This window comes from Cyprinodon variegatus, unplaced genomic scaffold, assembly GCF_000732505.1.
Source record: "Cyprinodon variegatus isolate N-32 unplaced genomic scaffold, C_variegatus-1.0 Scaffold207, whole genome shotgun sequence".
Classification (NCBI taxonomy): Eukaryota; Metazoa; Chordata; class Actinopteri; order Cyprinodontiformes; family Cyprinodontidae; genus Cyprinodon; species Cyprinodon variegatus.
In genome coordinates, this window is record NW_015150660.1 from 459,397 (window position 1) to 470,496 (window position 11,100).

The window sequence follows — 11,100 nt, forward strand, 5'->3', positions numbered from 1 at the left end:
GGTTGGCTTTGGTCGCAGTACCGCCACCTTCTGCTCTGGAGTGTAATCTCTTCATCTATGAGAAAAAGGAGCAGCGCATGAACCGAACGAAACACACGCGAACCGAACCGAGACAGTCGAACCGAACGATTCTGACGGTTTTCATAAATCGTCCCATCCCTAATTCAGACTGAATCTGAATACAGATTCAATCTGAGCTATGCTAATTCAGTTTTTGATGGCATTTTTTTCCGAGTGTATCCTACTAAAGGGTAGGCCTGGGAGATAAACCAAATATTTACCGTTATAGGTGTCAACTAAAATAATGGCACCAATTTTTTTTTTTAGTGATAAAAAAATATATATATATATATTTTGCTGTTTTGCCTGTGTGAAGTGTCTAACGCAGTCAGAAACGACATAACACCAGTTAATCCTGTGGTACGTCTACAGAAAAATTCTACATCAGCAATTTGGAAATATTTTGGGTTCCACAAAGAGGACGTTGAGCAAAACAACACGAAATGTAAAGTTTATTTGAAAACTGTCAGGACTACCTAAAGTAGCACATCTAACCTTTTCCATCACCTACAAAACAATCATGCTGAATATTAAGATGTGCAAAGACTCAGAGTGATACGACTTAAAAACAAAATCGCACATTATTTTTTTTTTTATTCGATTTACTTTTTTTTTTCTTTCAATTTTACTCTCTGCATTGAACCCATCCCCTTGGGGAGCAGTGGGCTGCTATTGTGCAGCGCCCGAGGAGCAGTGTGAGGTTACGGGTCTTGCTCGGGGACTCAGAGTGGCAGTCTGTGGGTGTGGGGCTTGAAACCAGAACCTCTGGGATCCAAACGCAATGCCCTAACCACTAGGCCACGACTCCTCAACAGCTTGTTAGCTATCCGTATTGGGAACCTTTTCTAGCCGTTTTGCATGCATTTCAATACACAACCCCATTTCTTCTAATACAATCGCATCGAAATAGACTTGCCACCACCCTCCCTCGCCAGAAACCTTGCGTGTTGCTTATGTTTACAAGCCGCTATTCACTGTTGTTTCTGCTATCTTGGCTGCAGCTCCTTAATGTAAGTGACCCCTGCTCCCATCCTCCTACTAAACTTGTGTTTGGGTAGTAAGACGTTCTGATAAGCAGCTAAAGACGTTATCATAGCGTATCATAGAGTTGACGCCGGTGTTGCTACGAAACTCAATTTGACAAATTTGTTTTCCCCTCCCGAGTAAAAAAAAAAAAAAAAAAAAAAAAAAAAAAAACCCACCAGTAGCGGAAATATGCCTTTAGAGGAAAAGGAAAGGAAAGCGCGCGCATGCGAGTTCACGAGTCTACGGAAACCGGCAGACCAAACCAGATGAAAGTGCGCATTCAGCGTCTGCTCTGCCGATAATGCAAGCGTAGAAGAAGAAATGTGCTGTTTACCTGTGCAAAGAAAGAAACAACGAAAGAAAAATGTCTGAGGACTTCAGTGTTGAGGAAGAGCATGAGTTCTTTGCCGAGCTGAATGCGCACTTTCATCTGGTTTGGTCTGCCGCGGTTTCCGTAGACTCGTGAACGCGCTTTTAGGAAATCCTATACACTACTGTTTATGCTCTAAAAACATTCTATATTACTTTGTTTCGAGTAAATTATGGACGCTACCCACTCAGGACACTTGGAATACATTGGATGAGCAGTATGGAGGAATATTGACACGTTTTTTGTGGACTTTTATGGACCTTTCTGCCTCGGGCACCATGGACCTCCATTATTTGAATGTCAGCAGACAGCAAGAAGCCTCCCAGATCTCCAGATGCATTTGAGATATTGTTCAGCATGGGGGTGAGTAGAAAATGAAGGCTAATCATGTTTTGGGTGTACTATTCCTTTAAGCCCTGCAATGTCATACAGCAGATGATTTTATTCCTTTTTTTGAGAACAAACTTCTCCCTCACCTGTAGTAGTGATAACATTTGCTATTTCTTGTGATGGTGTCATTTGTCAAATTGTAACCTGGGACTTAAGGGCTGGTTATCCTCCCACAGCAGTGTGTCGCAGGTTTGTCCGACAACGGAGAGACATGAGGGTGAAAAAGAGCGGGGATCCAGGTGGAAAAAGGGTCCCAGCATTCTCACAAACCTTGCTCTTCTAGCAGGTCCAACTTCACGAGTCGTTTTCCGCAATGTGATTTTTTTTAAAGGGATTTTTAGCCCATGCCTAGATGCAAGGAGAATGTAACTTCTAGATAGAAAACAATATGGGGCGACACCATACGAAACATGTCCAAGAGGTGGATAGAAATAACCAACATGATAGCCTAGTACATAGCTAAGGACCTGGCTCCTGTACCTTCAGTGGTGACCCTGGGGTTAAGTCGACTCCTGAAAGTGGCCCGCAAAAGCTACAGCATACCATCGCAAAAATATTTTTCACAAACTGTCCTTCCCAATATATCCAACACAGAGAGGGGGAGGGTTGCTGGCGAGCTTATACACGTCAAGCCTTTTGCAGCCACATCTGACCTGTGGTCAAGTCATGCACAGTTGTGCACAGATCGCTCAGGGCGCTAGACAGGTGATCTATGCGTGAGACCTCGAAGAAGAGAATCTCGCCATCACCACTGACAACGCAGTCAACAGTGTGAAAGCTGCTGAGCTCAACCAGTGGATGCAAAGAATTGCTTTGGGGACAGACTACAACCAGCAATTGGTGGGTGTGTATATCTAATGGAAATATGTATTTTCTGGTGGCTCAACGGACTGTCAATGTAAAATATTAATTAGCCTAATGTGTTACTGCTACATAATAGCTTTAACTGTGTGACTGGCACAATATAGGGAAAATATTAAGTGATGTTTTAATAGTATAAGTATAATTGACCACTGTATACTGTGTCTAAAGGATTTACAGATGTAATTTTTTGTGTGCTATATTCTTTGTTTGTGCATTTATTCGTCTGAATGTGTGGGAAGATAACAAGAATTTATGAGCAAAATGTATAATTCAACAGTGTAGTAATAAAATGACAGTTGGACGATGAGTTATTTTTCTGTTTGAGCTATAGCTATTAAATAGTATTTGTAGAATCACTAGAATGTTTTAAGATGCGTTTATGTTCATGTCCGCTTTAGAAAATGCTGTGAACAATCACCCCACAGTGGATCCAGCCACAAAGATCGGCAAAAATATTGAGTTAATTTCCTACAGCTGGAAGAAGAAGGTATGAGATAAGGCGGCCCTTTCAAATGCACCCACTGTGTCAAATCACCCAGCAGTAGAAGCAGAATTGAGCAGCTAATTGGTGTCCCCTGGGCAGGATAGTGAAGGAAATCCAGTTGAATGGTGGAGACAGCATCATGCACACATTCCCACTCTGAGCAAAGTAGCAAAAAATAACTTTATGTACCAGCTACAAGCTCCACAAATGAGTGGGTTATCAGTTTTGGGGAAAACGTTAACCTGCCACAGTTTCTGCCTGAAATATGGTTAAAATGCTGGATTTTTTTTTTTTTTTTTTTAGTAGGAACCTGGAATAAACAGTGTGCAGAGAGAAAACGCAATACAGTCAGCAGCTCCTTTTAGAAGTGCACAGTTCAAATGCACATGGGTGTTACAACAGGCTTTTAGTTAGCCAAACGTACAGCTGTACTTTGTATGGCTGTTACTAAAAACAAACTCATTGTACATCATGTTTTTCCTCCAGAAACTTTGCTCAAATGTTCAAAATTTGCTGATCTGTTCTTCACCGGGCCGCCATCTTGAATTCCGCTTCTAGTTTGTGGTAATCTAATGCTAAGCTCACATCTTGCAGGAGTTGCATCCTATTTATCGTAAGTCGTGTGACGCAGCGTGGAGGGGCGTTGTTATTGGTGGAATATCTAACATCCCTATGGGAACAGATAAGCTTGAATCTTTGAAAAGTTTACAAAAACTCATCAAATGCATGATAACTACAGAATTATTTTGGAGGGTTTTTTTCCTTTGCAGCAATACGGTCAATTTAGAACTCCATCACAAGTTTCGCCGTAAAATGTCCACGGCCACAAATCGAAAATTTTGCTTTCAGTGGAAAATTTTTTGCTGCCTGAATTATTGGGATATCCCTATTAATCACTAAAGAAAATCTTATAGAAAATGACCAGAAAGACAAAACGTTAAGGGGTACTTTGCATATATTTGCATTTATCAGATTACTTGTTACATTACAGCAAATATACTTGGTATGAGCAAGATCCATGTTTGTTTTTGTTATTCATAATTTTTTACATTCTCTCAGTTAAAATGCTAGTCCAACATTATGGGGCATGCTTGGAGCAGTCCAGCAGAACATGATTACACCATTTGCATTTTTGTTGTTTCTTTCTTTAGATTATGCATTATATACCATAAATAAAAAAAGGAAATAAATTAAACTGGAAAAGACTATATTTATGCATAAATCCAAAGCCAAAAAGGTAGCACCTGGCAGTAGGATCCCATTTCCGAGACAGATTGGGCAAAGGAGAGTGATATTATTCTATCAATGTCTAAAAAGCTTCTGTTTTCAGACATTATAAATCAGTTGAATGAATCTATGAAGCAGTCTGCCAAATGCTGCCGAAAACAAATTGGCATCAAATTTCTTCCTCTGTTTGATATTTTGCGAGTCAGTTCCTGTTTTACTCCTGAGTCACTAAACTCTTTTGCTACGTTCACACCAAACGCGACTGCAGCAGCAGTAAAAAAAAAAAAAAAAAAAAATCTGCTGCTTAATGTTTTAACGCTCCTGAAGCACATCAAATAAAGTGGGTCCAGACCCATCTGATGCTTCTGCTGCTCCTGTGTTCAGTGGCAGAGACTGGTTTAGCTACATTTGCTATGATAAGAGGGTGAAAAGTAGTTTTAATATGTTTAAGTGAGAAGGTCAACCTCATAACGTCGTCTGTGCAGTTAGTTCATCGATCGTAATATATCGCATATACGATGCGCTGTCAGCACCAGCTGCCTTAGGCTCGGTCGCCTCTTGGGAGTTTTTCCCGCTACAGTTCGTGGCGGTTGGAAGTAGATGTTAGCGTTTTTCATGTATGTGCTGCAAACTGCAAGCACCAGAATAATAAAAGCGAACATATTTTGCCGACAGGTTTCAACATAAGTTAATTTAGGCCTTAGGTTTTAAAAAACCCCACCTTAAACAGAGGGGGTGGACTCAGCTCTCAGAAACCTACAAGGCAGCAATAGTTGATTCCTTCTCGCTATCATTTCAACCCACATGAAGTGGACAAAACATCTAGCCTGGACAGCCAAGCCAACAACTGCCCCTATGAAACCCCCCTTTCAGAGGCATAGCCCAGTTTTTGGTATTGCAGGCTAACAAAGAAGCCAAAAGACCCCCTCCCACTCCTAAGGGACGGAACCGTTCTTCTGGTTCAATATGCATGTTTTCTAAGCCAAAACAAATAAGTCTGACATTTTGAATTTGAAAAGCTTCCCGGATGGAAGCGAAACGTCTTCAAACTTGGAAACCAAGTCCAGTGGATTGTTTTTAACTTTTTTCTAGGTAATTTACGTGTTAATAAACAGTTTCAGGGGAGTGATCATAGCGATCTGCATCAGCATTGCTGTGTCTGTCTCCCTGTCAGCTCCCAGATCAGCTACTCTGATTGGTTGTTGTGGTGCGTCAAGCAGCAGAAGTTCAGTTTTTTTATTTTTTGAAATCCAGCATCTGCCGCTGGTGAAGCACGTAATGCGCCTCAGATGCTCATGAGGCGCTGCTTTAGCTGCTCCGATGCTTCAAGATTGGCTGCTCCTGCTGCTTGAGACTGGCTGCAGGACCTTTTGATGCTCTTTGATGCAAATCAAACATAGGCTTTGCCTGTAAACCCGCTGCTTCTGCTGCTCCAAAAGCGTTCGCTTTGAAGGTAGCACCACCCAACAGATGAAACCCCGCCCCCTCATATAAATATAAGAATATGAAATAAAAGGACCATAAAATAATAAACAAGGTAAAATACAAAAATGTCAATTAATAGGTAAAGTAGCTTTACAAAATAAAAGTGTCACAAAATAGTACCCCATTGTAACATAAATAATTTAAAAAAATGTAATCATTAAATCCGTGAATAAATAAACAAATCTTGAAATATAATAAAAGATAAAAATTATTTTAAAATGATTTAATTTATTTTGTTTTATTTAATTGAGATAACTCTTTATTTAATGGAATACTCACAATTTATCAATAACAGCATTTATTTATTGCCTCTCCATATACAGCCATCAAATACTGCATTGCAGTGTTTTGTTTTTTTTCAGATTTTCAAACATGTGAATAGTTTTTCCGCGGCTTGACAGCAAAAGTAACAAGATATGTTTTGCACGTAGCATGATGCATTGATTTACTGAATTTACTACAGACAAAAGTCTCTCTGCAGCAGGTTTGGGACTGATGTCATTGTATAAGAAGTCAAGTAAGAATAGGAAGCTGCTCATCTTTTCAGCTGTTTGCACGCACTTGCATGTCTTGTAGCTATTGTTTGGGTATAACTTGACTAAACTCACTGCAGCTTTTGGCAAAGGGAAATTGCACTTTCTCAAAAAAGCATACACAGCAACGAATGGAACCCCTTTCTTTATTCTTATTTCTGTTCAGGCAAACTGAAGTCTTTTTTTTCTCTTTTCCACATTCTTTCCTGCTTAATTAATCAACACAACACCTGAGTCAAAAAACTAACATCTAGCTTAATTGTATGTTGATATATTTATAATCATCACTGAAAATTCACAGTAGTAAAACTGTCTGGTTGAAGAAGATCTAAAACACATTTCTGAAGTTCTGAAAATTCATAGAAGATGCAGTCAAGCGTATGCAGAGACCAAATGCACACATTGGACACTGGCAGACTGTCAAATTGCTGGATTGTGACCTTCTTTTCCACCCCACAGCTGCTGCCAAATCTGAGCCCATCCTTGCACACGCAAAACGTCCTGGCAGCCAATCAGAGCACATTATTTCTCAACCTAATGTAAATGTGTGGCTACTCTCCATCAGGGAATGTTTCACAAATGCAGCAGTGAATAACCACAGAGGGAATGGCTTTGCCCCTCTCCTAACATACTAAGCACGGCTACTTTCAGCTCATTATTGGTTGATCAGAGTTAAAAATGTATACCACCCCAAACAGGGGGCTTTTTTACCCCTCTGCTATTCTGCTCTGCCACATTTAAACCACCATAATTTTAAGGATGCAGAAATAACACCTCCCCAAATTTGAATCATGTTAGAGAGACTGGTTTAAACCATGTGGGTGGGCTAGGAAAGATTAGGAAAGCCATCAACGAGAGTAAAACCTGGACACCAGCTGGCTGTAAAGGTGAACTCAATGACCTACATGTGGACACAAACTGAGTGAATGGGTAAAGTCTACCAAAGAGTCTTTGCATTTTTCCAATTAAGGAAGCTGGGACAGTATGAGCAGCTGGAAGATTCAAGTATAATCCAATATAACCATACTTAACTTTTCAAATGGAAAAGTTCTATCTAAAAAGAGTAAGATAATGACTTTATCACACCAGCCCTTTAGGTGAAGGTAAAGAAGTGGTTTCAATTAGTCAGAAATTTATCAGCAGATATTCCCCAGATATTTGTAAATTAGTTAAGATTAGTTGCCTAATCAAAAAATTTGTCGAAAGATTAGTAGTTAGAAAATAAGTTGTTAGTGGCAGCTCTACGGTAAAGTAGGAAGCAAGCTAGCATACAGATCAGTACGTTAGTGGACTGTGAAATAGCCAGAATTCAAGGTCAGGAAAACAAAGAAAGTCTGGAGTGAAATATCAACTTGTTGGTGATTAGTGCAGCGAATAATTGAAAAATAAATAAATAAATAAATAAATAAATCACAATATTGGTTAAAAAAAACAACAAAAAAGTTGCAATTCTAAACACTTGTTTAAAAAAAAACTAAACCAATGAAGTCTAACACTCTACACTGGAGTGTAGATTATAAACAACTTGGATCATATTTAATGGAAATATAAATTAAAATACGGCTCTATAACAGGCCTTGTAAATCAAATCTATTAAATATGACCTAAGCTTCTTATCCGGGAAAAGGTTTGTCATCTAAACGTCGGGCAAGTGCTTAGCCATTGCAAATAAACTAGTACTTGTACTAAATCTTTTGTGTCAAGTTGAGAGCTACATGTTGGAAGAGATGTTTTAATCACAATAAATCCATGTGCTGTGGTGTGCTGCATGTCTGCAGGACATTCAACATAAATTGATCACAGCCAAGTTAAAATAAGAAGCATTAAGAATGTGAAGGTAAACACTTCATGCTTCCATAAACATGGACGGAGGGTTGGAGCAGGGGCATAAATCCAGCCTTGGAATCTCGAACTGTTATAAATATTTAACGACATCAGCAGCTTATAGAGATACATACAAAAGAATGGAGTAATGATAGGCTTTATTTTCTATTAAGGCATCACTCAATGATTGATATAAAAATTAAAAAAAAAAAAAATGAGAAAGAACGACCAAGGAACCAAATGTATGGATCAGCTTATAACAAAAAATACTTTGGAATATCGCTGATAGAAAATCATTTTTATATTTACTGTTTGCGTCATATTGGATTGTCACCCAATAAAAAAATCAGCTGCACATATCTTGGATTAGTTATACTGATGTCTAAATCATCACAATCGGCATTTAAAAAACAAACTGCATTGGTCGAGCTCTACTTCTAACTATAATGTTTATGAATTAATCTTAAACAGAAACATGTCAAATCCAACTGACTTAAATAAGCATCCAATGGCAGGCGCCCTACTTTTTTCATGATGGTTTATAAAACTGTTACTTCTTCACTGAAACTAGCTTGGACAAAGTATAAAATACTAGGTATCCAATCATCATCCAAAATCACTTTTCCATTCAAGGCTGCAGGATGTGCAAGGAAAATGTCATTAGTCACCTTTCATTATGTTATTTATTTTCTTCCTTGCTATGTATTTTCTTTATTTGATCATTTAATGGATGTTTTCATTATCAAAATGCAATTTGCTTTCAAGAACATAGGAACTTAAATTTCACAAGCACATTTTAGTTTATCACGTGTAATATTTATTTTCCATTTACAATGTAGATTCTAATTTAAATTACACTGAAGTTTGTTTCAGTCATGTTTTATTTTAAATTTGCAAGCATTGTACATGCTCATTTTCGCTTTCTTATATATTAAAAGAGCATTTCATCTTATAATCTTATAAAGATAAAATACTAATAATAGAATGTTATGTTTATATTACTTTCTTTAATATTCTATTTTTAAATGTATATGTCATTTTTATTCTAACAAGCTTATTTCAGTGATTATTTAAATAATTTGGCAATTAATATTCAACACGAGCTTACAGTTTAACAATGATCCACTTCTACATGATAAATTATGTTCATAGTTATACTGTAGTTATAGAAGCTAGTTTAGTTTAAAACTGAAAAACAAATGAATCCAAGATATTGTGACAGGCTTTCTTAAACCCACTTTTCCTCTATCATCCTGGATTACTGTGCTTTTTTCAAAAAAAGTAATAAATCCTCAGGGGTGCCAACATTTATTGCCCCATTCCTAAACATGTAGTTTTTCCATTCTGTTAACGTTGACATCAACCATTCTAATGACCGCAACATACAGCTGCCATTGTGTGCAATAAAAAGAAAAAACATCGAACAAGAGACAGATTATATCTAAATCCCAACAGCATAATCACCATGTTAATTTAGTGGGTTTGTAGAGAAAAAGTATTTTCCACACAGATGTTATCGTTGCTGCATCACAGCAGCATGCAGAGGAAGACAGCTTGGCTGCTAAAATGTGGCTAACCAAGTTAGCTGCTTTTAGCTGGACGGTCTGCAAAGCTAGCATGCTGGAGCTAACGTTAGCAGCAGCAATCTCAGTGACAGGGAGCGAACAGACAGTAACAAAACACTCCGGCTAACTACCGTTATGTGGCTATAACTGCCCCTGTTCCTCGCGCGCGACTAACACATATCATTATGTGTTCAATTCGTCGTGACAGTAAGCTAACCCAGCAAGCTAATATTATTTTGGCTAACCATTTTGCGGCGCTGGAGCATGTCAATTCAACACGGAGAATCGAGACAAGGCAGCCGAGAATACAGGCGGGCAAGGCGGGCTGAACTCTACCTTTAGCCGCCGGAAAACCAGACCACTTCGCAGCTGTATACACACTCACAACTATATTTTTTACAAGCGGGGCTAAACATGCTATCAGTTTACAACCCAACAGATTTGCTTATTTTTTTTATTTCTTACCTGTTAGGGTGAATTGTGATAAATCGTGTCCTCCTCTGCAGCTCTCTTCCCCCTCCTAGCTCCAAAATGGCGCCAATATGCATAGACTCAGTGCCCATGGGTACAAACTATAGGTGGGGGAGTAGCGCCACCTAAAGGCGAGTCAGAGTAGTGTTGTTAGGACGTTCACGTGACGCGCTTATGTCAGTAAATCTCGCTTTTTGTATTGAAAAGTGTCATTTTCAATTAGTCACTTCGAACTCCGTATACTGTAGGGCTTATATTTTATAGAAATTTTTGTTTAGTAAACAATAAATAGATTTAAGCAGAATAAATTGTTTTTTTTGTTTTGTTTATTATTGCCATCCAGTTTAATTATAAAAATACTGGCACAATGTGTATGTACATGGGTCATTGGCCGACAATAGGGACATAAGAACATTAATATGAACATTTTAAGATTTTTTTCTGATCTTCTGGTCCTTTAAACTCATATATGCCAACTCAGAAAATCGAACATGATTATTATTTTATTTTTTTGCGAGCACTTAAACATAACATTATTCTACGATCAAAATAGCAACACAGTATACAGACTTTATTGAACGCAAAGTCTGTATTCTGTTTTTGAGTCCTCCATGTACGTAAGAGGATCAGGGCCAAAAAAAATAAAATATAAAAGGTAAAAAGGTAAACTGATTTTTTTTTTATTATTATTTCAGTTTAATATGGGCAGTGGCACGGGAAGGGGGGTGCTGCGGGGGCTGCAGCCCCCCTCGTCATAGCATCAGCCCCCCATGGTGGGGGGCTGTGGAGTAACATAATATT

The 11,100-nt window shown here is 38.4% G+C and overlaps 1 protein-coding gene across 1 annotated transcript in view; it reads right to left on the reverse strand.

The window, feature by feature from the left end:
- pds5b (PDS5 cohesin associated factor B) overlaps positions 1-10,407 on the reverse strand; it is a 41,255-nt gene extending 30,848 nt beyond the window's left edge. The window contains exon 1 of the mRNA XM_015380096.1: positions 10,294-10,407. The gene's annotated coding sequence lies outside the window, so the exon portion shown is untranslated. The remainder of the gene's footprint in view (positions 1-10,293) is intronic.
- Positions 10,408-11,100: the final 693 nt, after the last annotated feature.